General features: G+C 40.5%; 1 protein-coding gene across 1 annotated transcript in view; it reads left to right on the forward strand.

The window, feature by feature from the left end:
* The window catches only part of LOC116506258 (unconventional myosin-Vb-like), a 276128-nt gene that overhangs the window by 73414 nt on the left and 186356 nt on the right, over positions 1–16358 (forward strand).

Here is a 16358-nt window from a genome sequence, read left to right on the forward strand (position 1 = left end):
AGATTGAAAAATGTAAAAATAAAGCTAAAACCTTCCCCTAACCCCCCCAAACCTAACCCTAACCCTAACCCTAAACCTAACCCTTAACCTAACCCTAAACCTAACCCTTAACGTAACGAAAAACCTAATGCTAACCCTTAACCTAACGCTAAACATAACGCTAACGCTCTAACCCTAACCCTAACCCTTAACCTAACCCTAACCCTAACCCTTAACCTAACCCTTACCTTTATGTGAATCGGCTTGCTGCAATTTAATTTTTATTTCAATTTTTCGATCTTTTTCGTCGCGTTGTGATGACGTCACATATGCGATTTCATCGACCGCGATTTTGTGGAACGCGCTTTTGACGGGTCACGCATTTGATTTCCAGTGTCCCTGACTGGTGTTGCAAATGCACCCATGCATTCAATTCAACTGGCTGCCTGGCCGGGTGTGAACAATAGAAGACAAAGTTGTTGTTTCATGTCTTCTTTTTATTTGATAGACCTGTCAGGAAAGTGCTTGTGAACCACAGCATTTTTAAGATACAGATGGTATTGGCAGAAATGACTATCTGGGTTCAGTTCCAAGTGGGGAGAAAGACACTGGAAACATGGAGGTTATTTGGAAAGATGGTTTAATGATAAACAGGATCACATTACTTGAGATCCTGGGCAAAAGGGGCAGAGAGTGCCTGGCTTTCTTTCTTTTTTTAAATGTTTTATTTTATTTTAATTGAACAAAAACACAAAAAAAGAATCACCCTTCATTACATCTTGTAGAAAGCGTGTCGATTGGTTACAAATAACTTTCGTGCATTTCTTCCACAGTGATTACTTATAGTTCATATTAGATTATACACTTTAAATCAAAAATCTTTGTATAGCTTACTATCAATGTACCACAATTCTCATTTGACTACAACTATTTGAACGTGCTTTTACCTCAAATCATTCATATTTAAAGACACAACCACATAATGGCATTCATTTGCTATTTCAAAAAATCCTGCAATAACATTGCACCTTGATAACATCTTTTAAATAAAATTCAATTAATAAAGTTTCTAAATCTTCCCCCCCTTCTCCCCCCAACTCACTGTTTAGATTTTATATCCAAGTTACTTTTGCCAATGCCATAGCATGTATATATTGTTAAACAATGTCCATTGACATTTCCTTGTTGTTATTCTAAATGTCTAAAAATCATTTATTATTTATGTCCCATCTCCTCTCGTCATACCTGCCCCCCAAAAAACTTTACACCTTTATAACAAGATCTAAATTAAAATTTGTTAATAAAATTTATAGGTCTTTTTCCCAAGTCACAATTTGCAATTTATATCCAAATTTCTTTTACTAGATTGCCAATACATGTATATATCATTAAGCTGTATCCATTATCATTTCATTATTGTTATTATAGTTAATTAATTAGCGAGTCAACATTTGATAACAATCTAAAACAAGCTAAGAGTTACAAAATTCCTACTTATTGATCACCAAAATCAACTAATTTTTTATTATCAATTTTCATTGTCAACCTATATCTTTCCAGTAACAAAACGGTCTTATCTCTTTTGCCAATTGTGGTGTCAGTCTTCTTTTTATCTCCTTTATAAGGTTTTTATAGACTTCGCACTTTGTTGCTTGAAGGATCTCTCAGGTAATCTCGTTGCCCACCAGCTGCTACATTAGCTTGTCTTTGGTTGTCAATCTTGCTTCTGAAAAAAATTCTCTTCTTAAGTCCATCATCATTACCATTTTTTTTTCTTCTGTGTCCTGGAATCTGAGGTAGAGCTCCAATTCGTCAAATTCCCTTTTCCATATTTCCTTCTTTCCACTTTTACCCACATTTGCTCCATTAATAAACACATCTATTGTCTTATCTTTATCCTCTGTATCTTCATTCTCCCCTTTAATTTTTGGGGCTCCAACCCCATCATCTTTTGCTGTGAGGAAGACTAGTATTTCCAACTTCTTCTCAGTTCTCCCATATCCTTCCAATAGATTTTGAATTCCAGCCAAGATATTTTGGAATTTTAAGGTTTCCTCATCTGAATATTGATCCATGTTTCCAAAACAGAAGAAAGAAAGAAAAAACTAATAGCCACTGCCATTCTAGCCTTCCAGGCCTCTTTTATTTTTTTATTTTACATTGACTTGAACACAAGTTCTTTTATGCTCTTCAAAGGAGAAGGGTTTTGTTTCCCCCCCTTTTCCCCCCCTGCCAAAATAGTCCTCAAAGGCACCTGTGAAAGCAATTCATGCCCTTGGCTCTTTATCAGTTTCTGTAAACAAGTTGCAAACCCTTCAGCTACAAAGTCAGTGAAGTCAAAGAAGGAAAGAAAAAAGATACATTGTTTCAAAAACCCCAGCCTCTGACCTCCAAGTAGCAGTGTGCTACTTTTCACTTTCTAATATTTATCTCTGGCTTATAGGAAACGAAGTTCTTTAGATTTTTTTTAGTGAAATTCAATAACAAGTAATAGGAAGAATTGTTAAAATAAGAAGGAAGGTTTTCATCCAGAAGTCAAAAAACAAAGCAATAAAAAGCAGGAAAAAAACCCCAATCCGTTCACTTTAAGAGGAGAAATGGGAAACATTGTGAGCACTTCAATCCACAAAGAATAGTTACAAAGAAAAAAAAGTTTTCCACAGCAATCCAATTAGGGTTAATTTTGCCGCTCAGTTCTTTGCTTAAGGATCTAATTTGGCTTTAAAGAAAAATTTCTTTGGGCAGTCTTTCGCAAAATAGAAAAAATACCTCACCAGATGGACTCACTTTCTCTTTTCACTTCCTTCCTTCCGGAGCATCCCAATTTCATCAGCCTGGGGGCTGCCTGTTTACCACCGGTTTGAAACGCTTCCCTTGGGTCAATCAGGGACTTTGCGACTAAGCAAGGCTTAGTCTACGGGACGGTTTAGGTCTCAATGGACCGTCCAGCAGCAAAAGTGTCAACGGCAGTCTCGGAGTATCAAGACTGCACATTGTGACATCGCGACGTGGCTCCTCCTTCTGAGAGTGCCTGACTTTTATACCCTCTGTTGGGCTTTGAATTTGAGCTAGTGTTCCGATTGGTTGTCAGACTCCCATGGGGCCATGCAGGGGTAACTTTGTAGGTTGTGTTTTAAATCCCAGGCTTGGTTGACTCTTGCTGGGTGATGATATAATGAAAGGGATTTGGGCAATTCCTACTATGGCTCTACCTTGTTATGTAGAATAGACTGGACCAGGCCTTAATGGCCCGTTGACAAAAGGTGCCGGGGCGGGTGATTTTCTGCCTCCCTTTTAGGGGAAATATTCTGCCCTTTTTAATATTTCCTAAAATATCTCATTTTCCCAGGTGAGGGGCGGGTGCTAACTTCCTACACATTATTATAAAAAAGCCTGGGACCACCGTTATGGACTCTTGTTGATCTTGTTAAGTGAAGCAAGTTAAGTGAAGGAACCTTATTTGGCTCAGCAAGGAGTATTTTTCCTGCCAAAGGTCAGAGCTTGGTTTCGTTGACCAGATTGATGGAACATCTTATACCGTGCTTCAAATAATTAGTGCATTTTGATTTAAAGCGCTTTTGACCTGCTCCTGAAGTATTACTATTGGTAATTACTTGGCCAGCCTTGGTTGTGGAAATACACTGGGAGACAAACTTTAATGAAATCACTTTGGAAGCTCTCATTGAAGCAGATCTGTCAGTTCTTGCATTTTGCTGAGGAATTAATTTTGCTGGAGATTTGAAGGTTCCACCGAAGCTCCTACAATGCTTAAGTTTTTCTGAGTGTAGGAAGTTAGCACCCTCTCCTAGAAAAATGAGATATTTTAGGAAATATTAACAGGGCAGAATATTTCCCCTAAAGGGGAGGCAGAAACTCATCCCGCCACCTTTGTCAATGGGCCATTAAGGCCTGGGCCGTGACCTGACAAAAGTGCGCCCGACAAAACCACATCAATAAAACTGCAACATCGATAGCGCGCCCACAAAGGCGCGCTGACAAAAGAGCGCCGACAGAAGCACAATTACGGTTAAGGTAAGGGTTAGGGTAAGGGTTAGGGTAAAGGTTAGGTTTAGGGTTAGGTTCAGGGTTAGGTTCAGGGTTAGGTTTAGGGTTAGTTCAGGGTTAGGTTTAGGGTTACGTTTAGGGTTACGTTTAGGGTTAGGTTAAGAGCGCGCTTCTGTCGGCGCGCTGTTGTCGGCACGCTTCTGTCCTCATTCTTCGGCGTGATTTTGAACTCGCGCTTTTGTCCCCGTGCTTTTGTCGGCGCGCTTTTGTCGAGCGTGCATTTGTCGGTAAACCGGCCTGGGCCAGTCTCTTCTACATAACTAGATCTGCCTCCTTCAGGCAGGGCCATAGGAGGAATTGCCCAAAGCCCTTCATGACATCATTACCCAGCAAGAGTCAACCGAGCCTGGGACTCAAAACACAACCTGCAAAGTTACCCCTGCCTGGCCCCATGGGAGTCTGACAACCAATCAGAATGGTTTGATAGATTTGGAATAAATTGTCAGCTTTTTTGAGAAAGCTGCTTTTAAAAAGAAGGAGCTGTTTAAAAATGGCAAGGCAGGTTATATTGCTGATTGACCCAACTTCTGAATTTTTGTCAGGTTTGTGATATGTGCAGAGTCGGGATTTATGCACCTGCCAATGCGGTTGTACAATCACTGATCTTAATTGGTAATTATTAAGCAGCTGTCATATATTTGGACCCTTCCCAAAGTCCAGAAAGTGTCTTCCATAACTTTCCCCCAAAGAAATGCAAAATCGGAAAAGGACTACAGTGGTAATTTAAGATGATCTTTTTTTAAAGAAAGACTAAATGGTTACGGGAACAACATTCTCTGCCATTCAGTAAATTCTTATCCAGAAGAAAGTAATAAAACGGTGGTTATTACTGAAAGTTATAAACATCCTGAGATTTATAGATTTCAACTGTGTGGATGAAAACTGAAAAAGATTAGCCTGATTTAACTGCTTTAGATTATAGATTTTGTAACTACTTGTTATAAAGGCCTAATGGTGAGGTTGCTTTGATTAATACAGAAACTTAAGAGCTGTTAGAATGTATACAGAATGGTTAAAGGAAGAATAGAATAGTGAATAGAGCAGAGCAGAATAGAACAGAACAGAATAGAACAGAATAGAATAGAATAAAATTCTTTATTGGCCAAGTGTGATTGGGCACACAAGGAATTTGTCTCCGCTGCTTATTGTTTAGGGAACATCTAGGTATGTGTCTATACATATTAGTTATATAAATATGTATAGATACATATCTACTAGATGTATGTATAGCTATTTAAATCGTCCATGGATTTAAATATTTCCTCAAGTGCCTGGTTTGGAGAACAAGAGCGGAGATAAATGAGTAATATCAGTACCATAAATAATAATCCCAAAGGGAATGTCTAATGTCTAAATCAGGGGTGTCCAACCTTAGCAACTTTAAGATTTGTAAACTTTATGGCTGCCTGGGGAATTTTGGGAGTTGAAGTCCACAAGTCTTAAAGTTGCTAAGGTTGGACACCCCTGGTCTAAACTATGAAGCAGTCGTATGGCTTTCCTTCACTAGGTACGGCACAAAGCAGAGGGCCTCTTCAAGGAAGATGGTCCTTGTGATAGTCACGGTTGAACATTCAGCTGAATCCTGGCAGATCTGAAGCCATTCCCAGCCAAACATTTGCAGGTATCATTAGATTACAGTAACAAATGTGATCCTCCCCTCCCTTCATTTAATCAGAGAGACAAATGTAAAAAAAAAAATGTAGCTCAATTTTCCCAAAAGCTTCAGGCCTCCTTAAGCTCCCAAGACTTGATGACTCTGGCAGTCTCGGTTCTGCATGATCACCTCCATTAGCTTTCCAAGTGTTGCCTTATCCAGTTGCCTGGTTGGCAAGCATCCTTGCTACTCCGAAGTTTTACTTCTGCTAGTATGTTAGCAGGTACCCATGCTTCGGTAGTTAAGGCACAGCCCAGCCGCTTCCCCAAATGATCTTGAAGATGATAAAATTGTGGTTAACTTAACCGTGAAGATGATAAAATTGACCTCTTGTAAGGTCAGGTTTGGTTGGCAGGTTGTTTCTTTGATGCAAGTTTCATTTTCCAAATTATATCAATTTGTGAAGGTGGGTATAAAACAGGGGTGGGTTTCAACCAGTTCGCGGCGGTCCCTGTGAACCGGTTGGTCGGCGAACCCGGAAGTAAGTAACTTCCGGGAACGGCGAAGGGCACGCCCGCCCGCGGTCCTTACCCGGTTTTGACGAGTTCTGCGCTTCCACGCATGCGCAGGACGCATACAGCGCCTGTGCGATCCTCCAGGAGCAGCTGGAGCGTCGCGCAGACGCCAGTACGCATGCGTGCACTGCACGCGTGCATGAGGACACCGCCGGCCCCGTTCCAACTGAACCGGTTGGAACGGGTCGAGAAACCCACCCCTGGTATAAAAGCTTTAGTTTTTTCATGATCTATTTTCTCCTTCCTCTGATGGTCCATAATAAAAGCTTCTGGCACAAAAGATACATTTGTAAAGGGTGTTAAAATATTAGTGATGGGATAACTTTAATTTACATTCTAGCTTTCAACTTTTGATCTTATAAGGGACATGATAATGTCACTGAAATGATGGCAATCATGATAAATATGAGGACTGTGTCAAACTCCTTGGAAAAAATAATCAAATATTTTAAAAAAATAGTTTTCAGTTTGGAGCAAAAAAAAGACAAGAAAAGTAATTTTCCTATTCCTTGAAGGGATCACGTGTGCAAGGAGATAAGTGCATTGCATTAAAAAAATGTTGGAAGGAGAAAGAATAATAATATGAAAGAAAACATAATGCATTCAGGTTGCACTCCTGATATTTACATCCAAAGATGGTGTTGGAGTTTCAGTTGGAACTGAGATATACTTGAGATCCATGCAAATGGTATTGTAGTATTTGTTTGTCTGTTCCTCCTGGATGAACCAGCAAGATTAGGAATAATGAAAAGGCACAAACAACTCAAAACACTAAGTCTTTTGTTAAACTGACTTATGATTGCCTTTATATACTGAATTACAATTCCTCACAGCCCCAGCTAGTCTGCTCAATAGTGAGGGATGTTGGAAGTTTAAGCGTATTAGAACTTGCTTTTCTATTTTAAATCACAAAATTTGGAATATATACCTTGTGTCCCTCCACTTCATTCTTACTCTAGTTTGACAAGAAATTGTCATTGAGTTTTCTCTGATCATGGTTTTCAAGCCAGGTACAGATCTAATAGGCCACCCAGTTCATGCTGAGCAGAATGTCATGGAGTTGTTTAGCAAATGCTTCATTCCTATCAAGATATTATATTCAAAACATTCCCACAATTTATTAAACAAGTTAACCAATCCCAAATGAAATAAGTTTTATTATGGACAAACCCATGCTGACTTCTAGTAACCGTTGCATTGTTTCAAGGTGTTTTCAGTCAAACAGTGTTATAATGCTCCAGAGTTTTGCCATTAATTTAGAAAACAGCAATTGTCCTATCTCAGGTGTGTGAAGTGCTACTCTAATACACCTGGAGGAATTAAAAGGGCTGGAGAGCAGTTTGTGGAAAACTACAGCCTTTTAGAGTAAGAAAGACTGGGGCATGCTGATCTACTACAACTTAGTAAGTTTGCAATAATTAGTACAGAGAAAGATCTGACAAATTCTTCTAAAAAAAGGGGAAATTCTATGGCATTTTTAAATCTGAAATTCAGACCCAGTTAAAAAAACAGCCCATCTTTGCGGAAGCTAATGGAAAGAACTCGAGTCAGGATACTGAATCAGACAGAGGCACAGTGGTATGCCTCCTTGGAGGTGAGTGCTTTTGACTCCACAGATTCCTATAACAAATTGCTTAATTTATTCCTGCTAGTAGTTGCTCTACGACAGAATTGTTTGAGAATTACCACTTATCAATGTTGAGAACTGAAATACCAAGCTATAGGAAGATGCTGAAATGGTTGAAGTCCAGTTACTCGTCCCAGCTTCTGACAACCTGGTAACCTAGCACATAAAAATGCGAGTATAAAAAATAGGGACCATCTTTGGTGGAAAATTAACAGCGTTCCGTGCGCCTTTGGCATTTAGCCATGCCAGCCACACGACCACAGAGATGTCTTCGGACAGCGCTGGCTCTTCAGCTTTGAAATGGAGATGAGCACTGCCCCCTAGAGGGGGACTATCACATATGTGCGAGGGGAACTTTTACCTTTTTACCTTTAGGGAAGGTAAGTGAATCCCGCCGCTGGTCCCTGACCTTTAATGTTAGCTCTTGAGGAATTTAAACCCACTCTAAAGATGCATTTAGTGTCAGAAACTGCTCTCTCTTCCTCATTCCTCTCGAGAGTTGCACTTAGAAACTGGAAAGCATCAACTGCCTTAATTTAAACAGTTACTATAGGTACAGCTTAAAGGCTCAAACTGAAGTGTTTTGTTTTTGTGTGCGTGTCATATTTCACAAGGTGTTGTTACCTAGACGTTAGGGCAAGCTTTTATCAATGTGGGCGTACTCCAGAAAATCTACTAATTCCCCTTTGAGAAAGGTTTATTCTTAAAGTGCTCCAATATACTTTGTAAGTACTTATACTCATTTTGTAAGTACAGTACAAATAATTGGAGTTGGATCCATGGAGAGTAGAAGTCTGTTCTTTCTTTCTTTTTTTTTTAAGGAGATGAACAGCAGAGGATTTTGACACTTCTGGCACCTGAACAAAACCCTTTTAATGGGATTAGCTTGTCAGGAAAGATTCTACCCATCTGGCCATCAAGGGAAACAGAGACAATACAATGTAAGAGGGTGGATAGGAAAAACAGATTTTCCTCTGTAATAGGCCCAGTTTTATGGAATTCTACCCCGCAGCAAGCATGGGTTGCTGCCGGCATTACTGCTGGTTCGGTGTGCACGCAATTTTGCCTATAAATAGGTCTGTGTTCTGACCCCCCTCGTCCCACACCAACACACTCCAAGCCAAAGATAAGTTACAGCATTTAATTAACAGACAGACAGGTCCTTGGCAGCAAACCGGCACAGACAAGCTTGGGCAGCAATCCAGTACAGATAAGCCGTGGCAGCAATCCAGCCTGCCAAGCTCACAATAATGTTCTCCAACATTAATTCCTGTGTTGACTTCTGCAAAAGGGGCATGTGCACAAGCAGTCCTTTTATAGTCTGGAGAGGAGCCTAATTACCACCAGCTGAGTACAATTACCTGCTGTAACTGCGCAACTGTTCCTTATGCCTATTAGCTCTTCGATGGCGTGCATCCAGGAACAACTCACTGCTGGACTCAGGCTCACTGTCCCTTGTCTCCTCCCCACTGGTCCAAGGCTCAGGCGCCTCCTGGTGGCCAACCAGCCTCTCTGCACCCTGCTCGGAGTCGGAACCCTATCCAGGGTCCTCCACATCCTCCAGAGCCGACTCATAGGGCCTCTCACTGTTGGAGTCTGGTGGCAGCTCCAATGGCTCCTGCTGGGCCACAACAGTGACCATTCGGAGTTACTACAGCATTGAAAAAAGAGATGGATGGCCTTTTTCACACTTATGTCCATTGCAGCATCCCCAGGGTCATGTAATCCAAATGTAGATGCTTGGCAATTGGTTCAGTGTCCCAGGGTCATGTAAATCCCCTTTTGTAACCTTCTGACAAGCAAAGTCAATGAGGAAGCCAGTTTCACTTAACAATTGCAATGAATCACTGAACTGTGGCAAGAAAAGTAGTAAAATGGGACATAACTCACTTAACAAATGTCTCAACAGAAATTTTGGGCACAATTGTGGTCACAAGTCGAGATCTACCTGTATAAAATACACCGTTTCCCCAAAAATAAGACCTAACCAGAAAATAAATCCCAGCATAATTCTTCAGGTTGCCTCTAATATAAGCCCTACCCTCAAAATAAGCCCCAGTTAAGATTGTCAGCCAGATGGATGCATTTAATACCATATTTTCCTGAAAGTAAGACCTAACCAGAAAATAAGCCCAATGCATCTTTTGGAGCAAAAATTAATATAAGACCCAGTCTTATTTTCAGGAAAACATGGTAGAAGAGGTTACATATTGTTTTTTACAACCATCTTTTCACCAAAAAAAGAGAACCCATTCTATAACTTTATTTTCCTTCAGGTACTAGATGGTTTCCCAGGCATTGGAAAAGCACTTGAACATTGAAACATTTTGAAAATAATATTTAGCACTAAAGCTAGAACAAGGAGAGTCTTTGGTGGCCTCTGAGCTTAGTTGTATTTATGCAGACATTTCATTACCAATTTAGTGAGCATCATCAGTGCTACTAAGGAGTGGGGTTTGCTCTCAGTTTATATCCTAGTGGCTTTCTCTGTCAGTGTTGGTGAGACTGGTCTTGGAGTTTTTCCTTTAAAATTAGAATAATAAGAAATCCTGCCAATCTTAGCTCATGCAACCTTTTCTCATCTTCCTTCCTAAAATATTGTAAAATCTTAGCAAAAAAATGTAAGGTTCTCTGATTTTTTCATTAAGAAGACAGTTTTAATCTGATGTCTTTAAAAATAGTCATATATAAATGCAAGGTTAATAACTTGGGTGGAAGGAAAAATTGTTTCATGTCTATTTTGTTTGACAGCGCATTGGGAATTTGGAAGGAAATATTGCATGTGAAAAATTGTGCGCCTTTTTATACATTGGCCCGGAAATGCACAGTTTTGTGAAGCAATATTCCCTATTGATGTGATTGTTGCTAACCTCATTTTTGTACAGACTTTTGAATGGTGGAACTGCAGTGGTGGGATTCAGCCAGTTCGCACTTATTCGGGAGAACCGGTTGTTAACTTTCTAAGCAGTTCGGAAAACCGGTTGTTGGAAGAAATCTTGTTTTGTTTTTTTCCACTTTACAGAGCTAATTCTGTAAGGAAGGCAAGAAGGAAACATTCTGGTGTTGTTTTTAGCCTAATCTTTATTGCCCTGCTTACAGAAACTGCCTCTCCTTTTAACCCTTATCACATTGTAACAGATAAGGCAAAGCCTCCATCGATATGAGTGACATTGCGTTGGCCACACCCACTGAGTCACATGACTACCAAGCCCCACCTACCCAGCTGGTCATTAGAGCAGAGAACCAGTTGTTAAGTTATTTGAATCCCACCACTGTGGAACTGGGAAGGAAAGTTCAGAGGCACGTAAAACACAAAGGATATCTTTCTCCCAGCTCACATAATAATTCGGCAAGTAAGAATTAGGCAGTTCAGTAGTAAAACAGCATGAATTAAATATAGCTTACCTCTCTGGTCTGTACAATTGTGCAGTAATATTTCCCTTTGGTGGAATTAAAAATACTTACAATATTTCATGGGAATGTTTGGAGGATTTATATGCTGGGGAAGTTTTGTACACATAAATTAAAATGCGAACTATTGTACTTTTCTTCTCCATTAGTTTTAGAGATGCTGTTGCTAATGGCTGTTTCTACATAGGTAGTCCTATGATTTATAGCCATAACACAACCTACCCATTATGGTCATAAGTTGTAAAGTAGGTCACCACATGACTGGAGCAGTTTTTACAAACTTTTGTGGCAGGTGTTAAGCAAACTGGGTGATCGATCGAATGAGACAATGTCTGTGGTAAAGTGAACCCATTATTTTGTAACATTGGGCCATTTTTGGCTAAAAGCAGAAGTAAATGCTGTTGTTCTGTTAATGTATATCTATATAAAAATGGCTCTGTGTGTGTGTGTGTGTGTGTGTGTGTGTGTGTTCCAGCATAACTCTGGAACACTTCAATATTTCAACCAATGTGGTACACAGATAATTTACTCTCTGGAAACAAATACGGTGGTGGGTAAGACACCCCTAATACCCCTCAGTGTATGTGCGTTCTGTTAAGATACAGCCTGTTGTGCCTAAAAATGGCTTCTACTATGCTGCCTTAAAATGGCCTCTACTGTACAGTGCAGTGGAGTTGCCATGGTAACGGCTTCACAGTACTCCACAAGGGGGGTTCCCTCTGGTAAGGGGAAAAATCCAACCTTAGAAATTACGCTTCTGGAGGCACAGGGAAAACGTTTTTAACTAATTTGATTGTTGACGAAATCAGGGCTCAGGGAGAAGTTGCTCTTCCCACTGCCTCTTCAGGAATTGGGGCGACGTTAATGGAAGGAGGGAGGACAGCCTATTCTGCAGTTACACCGCTTAACATAGCCATTTCACAGCAATTTCTAAACTGTCACTCTATGATTAAGCACATAGGGGAACTCGGAGCTTGCAAATTCTTCAGTTCTGTTTCCCAGAGGAGAAAGTTGTACGTTATAAATTGTGAAGTGGTTTGAGGCTGAGGCTGTTATAATTTTAAACTGTTGTATTTGTATTTGTATTTGTATTTTATTAAATTTATATGCCGCCCTTTTCCCTGGGGGGACTCAGGGCGGCTCACAACTCAAGAGGGGAGGGGGGAAAAACAAACTTTAGACATATAGAACAATACAAATTTAAAAAACACAACATTCATACCATTCGGGCGGGTTACAATCTTAGTCCCAGGCCTGACGGGATAGCCAGGTTTTGAGGGCTGTGCGGAAGGTCTGGAGGGTGGTGAGGGTACGAATCTCCACGGGGAGATCGTTCCATAGGGTCGGAGCTGCCACTTTGTTGTTAAACAAAGTCAACAACTACCTGCATTTTTAAGATCTCACTTACTACACGTAGTCCTCGACTTACAACAGTTCACTTAGGGACTGTTCAAAGCTACAATGGCACTGAAAAAAGTGATTTATGATCCTTTTTCACACTTATGACCATTTCAGCCTCCTCACAGTTCTGTGATTTACATTTAGCTGCTTGACAACTGACATATTTATGACGGTTGCAGTGTTCCAGGGTCATGTGATCCCCTTTTGTGACCTTCCCACAAGCAAAGTCAGTGGGGAAGCCAAATTCACTTAACAACCGGCTTAGTAACTTATCAACGGCAGTGATTCACTTAACGAAAGTGACAAGAAAAGTCGTAAAATGGGGCAAAACTCACTTAACAAATTTCTCACATAAATTTGGGCTCAATTGTGGCCGTAAGTCGAGGACTACCTGTACAGTCTTATCAGACCTGGGTTCACCCAGAGCCGAAGTAATCATGATTTGGTGAATCAATCTAACAATCTGATTTGCATGTATAGGTAGTCCCTGATTTACAACCAGTTGCTTAGAGACTTTTTGAAGTTACGACCGATGCGAAAAGGGGGACTTATAACTCTTATTCCAAGGTCCAACAGTATAACCCCCTCCACAGTCATGTATCTTGTACTTCTGATTTTTGGCAAAATCATGCTCCTAGAAAACCATAGGCAAGCTCCATTATGGTCAGACTACCTGTGGTTCAAACCTACAATGATCAATTTCTGTTGTTGTTGTTAATTGCGAAGTTGTGCCTGACCCATCATGACCCCATGGACAACTTTTCTCCAGGCCTTCCTCTCCTCTACCATCCTCTGGAATCCATTTAAGCTCACGCCTATTGCTTCGGTGACTCCATCCAGCCACCTCATTCTCTGTCGTCCCCTTCTTCTTTTGCCCTCCATCTTTCCCAGCATGAGGCTCTTCTCCAGTGAGTCCTTCCTTCTCATTAGGTGGCCAAAGGCTTTGAGTTTCCTCTTCTGGATCTGGCCTTCTAAAGAAAGTAAAGATTGATCTCCTCTAAGACTGACCAGTTTGATCGCCTTGCAGTCCAAGGGACTCGCAGGAGTCTTCTCCAGCACCACAGTTCAAAGGCCTCAATTTCTAAATCACATAATCCAAAAGCAAATTGTTCGCATTCCAGTGAATTGCCTACTTATTGTCAGATTTACATTTTTAGTCTCTCATGGTAAAAATTAGTAACTTCATTGTTGATTTATTTTAAAAGTTCATTGTTCCTATTCTTTCAGGGTTACATTATGGGGCAGGAGCCACAGAAGGTAAAAGGGCTATGCGTGGGAATTAAATGAGCCCGGTGTGAGCTATAAATGTCAAGATTCTTTCATGGCAATTTTTCCTTGTATAATTAGAAGTAAGAGCATTAATAGCATCTCAAGAGCTTGGAAGTATTGATTCAGGTTGTCATAGCAGCTTAGTTTCCTTCCCCGATTCTTCCCCTCTTTTCTCTCATTATTTTCAGGAACATTTATTTATTTGCCTTCTTCCTCACATTTACATGGCTGCCCGTCTCACAAAAAGTGACTCTGGGCAATGTACAACAATCAGTAAAAGTAATAAATAATAAATAAAACACACAAAATAATAAACATATAGAAAACATTCAAAGGGAAGAAACAATGAATCACAATGAAGCCTTATAATGACTTGGTAAGACCACATTTGGAATATTGCATCCAGTTTTGGTCACCGTAATATAAAAAAAGAAGTTGAAACTTTGGAAAAGGTGTAGAGAAGAGCAACCAAGATGATTAGGGGACTGGAGGCTAAAACATATGAAGAACGGTTGCAGGAATTGAGTATGTCTAGTTTAATGAAAAGAAGGACTAGGGGAGACATGATAGAAGTCTTCCAGTATCTAAGGGGCTTCCACAAAGAAGAGGGAGTCAACCTATTCTCCAAAGCACCTGAAGGCAGGACAAAAAGCAATGGATGGAAACTAACTAATCAAGGAGAGAAGCAACTTAGAACTGATGAGAAATTTCCTGACAGTTAGCAACAATGAATCAGTGGAACAGCTTGCCTTTAGAAGTTGTGGTTGCTCCACCATTGGAGGCTTTTAAGAGACTGGACAGCCACTTGTCTGAAATGGTATGGACTGGACTCTCCTGCTTGATCAGAGGGTTGGATTAGAAGACCTCCAAGGTCCCTTCCAATTCTGTTGTTATCTTTTTCTGTATTTCTTTTAAGAACATCTTCATTTCCCTGAGACCTTCTGGCCTCATGGCACAACCAGATCTTGAAGGACTTCCTGAATGGTTAGAAGAATAGATTCAGTCTGACATAATGTGGGGGAGAACGTTCCATATGATGGACAAGGTTATTGTTGTTGGTTATACAGTCAGCCAGATGTTTAGACTGGATTTAGCATTTTTGTCCATCTATGGAGTCCTTCCCAAGGACCTGGAGTGTGTAGATGTTTTTGTTTGATGACATTAAAGATATTGTTGCAGGGTATAAGCTGTTCCAAGTAAAACTGCCTTTTGCAATTGATGGGTAAATTTGTCGGTGCCGACGATGTTCAAGTGGTGCTCCAGATGTTTTGGGATTGCACCCAAGGATCCTATGACAGTTGATACAACCTTTGCTTTCTTTTGCCACAGTTGTTCTATTTGTAACTGCAGGTTTTTGAACTTTGTTATTATCTCCATTTCTTTCTCTTCTATTTTGCTGTCTGCCGATACAGCAATGTCCACATTCCGTATACTTCTGTCATTATTATTATATTATCTAACAATGGCTTTATTAAAATAGTTTCCTTGCAATAGATTTGGATGGTTTGATTAATGTTACAGAATTCCTACTGCTCCAACTATCTCCTGCCATATAGAATGGGAATATTTGCTAACCTAGTGTTGATTTAGTTATCAGTAGTCTGGAAATCTTAAAAGGGGATTTATATTGAGATAGACCTACTGTATTTTTCGGAGTATAAGACACACCTTTCCCCCCCCCAAAGGGGGTGAAAATTTAGGTGCATCTTATACACTGAATGTAGCCCTACATACCCCCACCAGAGGCCAAAAACACGAGGCATGGAGGCAGGGATAGTCTGTGGCAATCCCTACAGCCTGGAACAGCTGATTGGGGGGGGGGTGTACTCTGGCAGTCCGATCCACCTGCCAATCAGCTGTGCTGAACCAGGCTGCAATAAGTGCTGAAGCTGACCTGGCTGGTCAGAGTTTGCAGCAGCAATCACATTCAGAAAGCACAGTAACTGATTCAGCAGGATTCAAAATAATAATAATATGCAATACAATACCAAAAGCAGGTTTTCCAAGATAGCCATAAATACAAGCAAAACACAAGCAGTTTCACTTTCAGTTCTCAGCTAAGCCAGGCTCCTTCCCGTCTCCTTGTTGCTCACATGGCAAATACTGTTTCCGAGTCCAAATAGCCCTCATTGGCTAATTTAGTTGCTATGCCTATTCATTGGCTGATCTTGTTACCATGTGTCAGCTGAATACCATGGATACTGGTAGGCAGAGGCAGAATTTGTTTTCTTCTTATTTTCCTCCCCAAAAACGAAAGTGCGTCTTATACTCGGGAGCGTCTTATACTCCAAAAATATGGTATATTGAGAGCAATATGTACTTTGAATGACGATATTAAATGATTTATTTCGTGGGGGGGGACTTTTCCCCATAGGCACTAGGCTGGGGTACCGTTAAAGTTCAGGAGTCGACATTTACAGGTAGTCCTCAGTTTACA

The sequence above is a fragment of the Thamnophis elegans genome, chromosome 3 (genome assembly GCF_009769535.1).
Source record: "Thamnophis elegans isolate rThaEle1 chromosome 3, rThaEle1.pri, whole genome shotgun sequence".
NCBI classification, from domain to species: domain Eukaryota; kingdom Metazoa; phylum Chordata; class Lepidosauria; order Squamata; family Colubridae; genus Thamnophis; species Thamnophis elegans.